The 4,231-nt window shown below is 42.7% G+C and overlaps 1 non-coding gene across 1 annotated transcript; it reads left to right on the top strand.

Annotated features, from left to right (window-relative positions):
• Window positions 1-562: 562 nt before the first annotated feature.
• On the top strand, window positions 563-676 carry trnal-cag (transfer RNA leucine (anticodon CAG)). Its single transcript has 2 exons — window positions 563-600; window positions 642-676. It is a non-coding gene; the product is annotated as a tRNA-Leu (tRNA).
• The last annotated feature ends 3,555 nt before the right edge of the window (window positions 677-4,231 follow it).

Here is a 4,231-nt window from a genome sequence, read left to right as displayed (position 1 = left end):
AATGCGGTACAAATATGTAGGATTCCGCAATATTCATATCATTCGAATACCTACAGCAATCACGTCATGTTGCACACTACCCCCTGTATCAGACGCTCCTGTGCCCGTCATAGCCCCCTTTTTCCATCTTATTTTTCTTTCTTTACCCGTGGAATCCCTTTCTCTCCGCCACCTTAAACAACAACAGTAAAGCTGCGTTCCCCGTTACAACAGAACCCACTGTGTTCCAGCCAGGGATGTCACATTCAGTCCATCTATAAACGTCCAAATCCTCACTTCCCTACATGTGAACACAGCGATTCTTCCCAGCGTTGTCATTCACCATTACAACCTCCCTCCCAAATTTCTGCTGATACGCGTCAAACGAGTTCTGATCTGTAATTTTAACACTGCTTCTCTTTCCACAGATGCTGCCTAACCTGAGAAAACTGTAACAAGCTCGTTTTCATTTCTGATTCCCAAGATGTGTTTGTGTGTAAATAACTCTGTTCTCAACTCAGGCATTCAATCTGTTCTCAAACACAACCATTTGGTTTGGATGTGAAGTGGGTGACGCAAAGTTGTCAGGGTGGCCGAGCGGTCTAAGGCGCCAGACTCAGGGAATGAAAGTCCTTCTTACAAGCACGAGTGTTCTGGTCTCCATCTGGGGGCGTGGGTTCGAATCCCACTCCTGACATCTTTTGTCCTTAAACATTCAATCGAGGGATGTTATTACTGCGAAGATAACGTGGGTTGTTTGTGCGGATGAGAAAAACGGTAGAAAGACGAGATTGTGATTTCCTCACGGCACATCACAGCACAACCGATCATCGTACATCCAATCCTGGGTGCCGGATTTCCTCAGAAACAATTCCCTGGTGGAGGATCTCAGACCGAAATGTCGACTGTTTACTCTTCTCCGCAGATGCTGCCTGGCCTTTTGAGTTCCCCCAGACAGACTCAGCTAATAATGTATACAGAAGTATTTAAAGTGAAATCATTAGTTGTGGGATCATTCAATGGATAGGCACGTGTTTGTAAGTTATCACCGTTTGATCAAAAGCCTGGTAGTTGATGAGTAGTGACTGTCCTTGAACGTGGTGGGGTTAGTGAGTCCTGAGGCTCGTGTGCCTTCTACCTTCTACCTGACGGCAGCAGCGACAATAGAGCAGGGCCGGTGGGTGAGGATCTCTGATGATGGATGCTGCTTTCCGATGACACCGGTTTACGTAGATTAGTTAAATGTTTGACAGGGCTTGACCCGCGATGGACAGAGCCGAATCCATTAACGTTTCTTGAAGATGTTTCTTCAAAGGCCTTGCTGTTTCTGTACCAGGTCGTGATGCAGACAGACAATATACTCTCCACTACACATTTATAGAAGTTCGTCAAAGTTGTTGATGTCATGCCGAATATTCGCTTTCAGAATCAGGTTTATTATCATTGGCATGTGCCGCGAAATTTGTTAACTTACTAACAGCAGTTCAATGTAATACATAATCTAGCAGAGAGAGAAAAATAATAATACATAAAATAAAGCATAATAATAAATAAACAAATAAATTATTTACGTATATTGAATAGATTTTTTTTTTTAATTGCAAAAACAGAAACACTGTATGTCAAAAAAATGAAGTGGTGTTCAAAGTTTCAATATCCATTTAGGAATCGAATGACAGAGGGGAAGAAGCTGTTCCTGAATCGCTGAGTGTGTGCCTTCAGGCTTCTGTATCTCCTACCTGATGACAACAGTGAGAAAAGGACATGCCCTGGGTGCTAGAGGTCCTTTATAATGGACGCTGCCTTTCTGAGACACCGCTCCCTAATGATGTGCTGGGGCATTTGTAGGCTGGTGCCCAAGATGGAGCTGGCAAGATTTATAATCCTCAGCAGCTACTTTCGGTCTCGTGCAGTAGTGCCTCCATGCCAGACAGTGATGCAGCCTGTCAGAACGCTCTCCACGGTACAACTACAGACGTTTCTGGGTGTATTTGTTGACATGCCAAATCTCTTCGAACTCCTAATAAGGTATAGCCACTGTCTTGCCTTCTTCATAGCTGCATCGATACTGTACGTTGGGACCAGGTTAAGAAAGTAGAAGAAATAGCAATACCCACCTCTAACAAGAACTGGCTCATGGACCTCTGGTTTTCTCTCTGCTGAAGTCCACAATCTGTTCCTTGGTCTTGCCGACATTGAGTGATAGGGTGTTGTCATCCCCTCTTCGTTGAAATGCATTCCTTATGGTATAAGACCCTCGGATTGAGATAACTTCTGCGTGCTCTACATTTATCTATGCTTTTCATAAACCAATAAACATCCATCAGATTCTCCCTCATCACCGATTCTCCAGGGAATGCAACCTCAGTTTGTTCAACCTCTCGTTATCTCACAAACCGTCTAATTCGGGTAACAGCTTGGTAAACCATATCTGCACACGTCATCCTTTCGATGACGGATGACCGGAACTGTATCCATTACCTGTTTCAGTGCTGAGCTGCTGTATGTTTTAATTTCGCACATGTTTGGTAAACTGAGCAAATACAACATATCCATTTAATTTCAAATCACAGGATAATGTCTGTGTTTTGTATGCATACTCTCTCACTGGAGCAGTCATTCATTCCATTCTGAAACACAGCTGTTTATGTCCGATGTGAAGAGAGTACTTCAGTGCTGTTAGTGTGGCCGAGTGGCCCAAGGCGCCAGACTTGAGGCGAGACAGTCGCTTCACAGCAAACCCGAGTGTTCTGGTCTCCACATGGAGCCGTGAGTTCGAATCCCACTCCTGACAACTACTGTGCTTTACACGTGCTGTTTTGAAAATTCAATCACGGTAATTTTATTGCAGCGAACAAAACATGCTCTGTTTGGGTGGATGGGAAAGACAGAAGAATGATAAATATATTGTGTTTTTTTTACACAGCAGAGAGCGGTACAACGGGTGAGATTACATGAGATCCGGGGTGCACAGTTTGATGAGAAAGATGCCTCGCTGAAGCGTCGCTATCAATTTCTCCGATGCAACTACAGGTTGGACTGAATGATATCGGTGCCGTTCAGACAAATTGCCGGTCGCTACATTGCAAGGGAATTTTATATCGTCGTTCTGAAATATACATTGGCAGCGGAGCTCAATACTGTGCGTTTGACACATTTTTGGACATGGGAATTCCGCATTGCTCATTCAGGACTGCATTATATTCACTTTGTGTGGTTTAATACGGCCAGTATCCCTCTTTTTGCAATGCAGATGTTTTAAGACGTTGTCATAGAGTCGTACAGCATGGAAAGTAGCCTCGGCCAAACTGTTTCAAAGTTCAAAGCAGAAAGTAAACTTGTCATCACGGCATACATACATATATCATCAGGTACAAGAATGAGATTAAATTCCTCTCGGAAATCAATAAAAGCAATTAAGCAACGTGCAATCAGATCAGTCAAAACTTCAATGTGTATAAGGCAAGAAACTGCTGAGTCAAACAAAATAATAATAATGATAACATCAATATTAATTGTAACTTCATGCAGTAAACTAGGGCTGCTAACGAATCCGACAGTTTGTTTACATTTAAACCCTGTCTCAGAGACTACCAGGCGAATTACAAAAGGTCCAGAAAGATTTTAAACGCTCGTTACTGAGCTCTGCGGCCGATGAATATTTCAGAACGACGATCTAAAATTCCCTTGCAGTATAGCGACCGACAGCTTGTCTGAATAGCACTAATGTCGCTCTTTCCAAATAATAGTCACGTCTGAGAAATTGACACCGACAGTCTTCATCGAGGCCTCTTTCTCATCGAACACTGCACCCTGAATCCTGTACGATGTGACTAGTTGTACTGCTCTCTGCCGTGACAAAAACACAATATTTATCTTGACAGAGGATCGAACATGGACGCTTGGAAAGTATTCACGTCTTTATTAGTAGAGCTGAAAAAAATAATGTAGGTAGTAAAGCTATTTTCTAAAGTTATAAAAATAAAATTTGAAAGTTAAGCATATTACATTAAAGTAAAGAAAGTTGCAATTGAGTTAGAGCAATATAAAATAGCAGGTCAAGCATGCTGGCAGAATAAAGCATTAATGGTAGGATTCTTGGCATTGTGGAAGATCAGAGGGATCTTGGGGTCCGAGTCCATAGGACACTGAAACCTGCTGCGCAGGTTGACTCTGTGGTTAAGATGGCATATCTTGCATTGGACGTTATCAACCATAGGATTGAATTTAGGAGCCGAGAGGTAATGTTACA

This window comes from Mobula birostris, chromosome 13, assembly GCF_030028105.1.
Source record: "Mobula birostris isolate sMobBir1 chromosome 13, sMobBir1.hap1, whole genome shotgun sequence".
Lineage (NCBI taxonomy): Eukaryota > Metazoa > Chordata > Chondrichthyes > Myliobatiformes > Myliobatidae > Mobula > Mobula birostris.
Note: the sequence above shows the minus strand (reverse complement) of the source record. Positions and strands in the feature narration are given on the sequence as shown.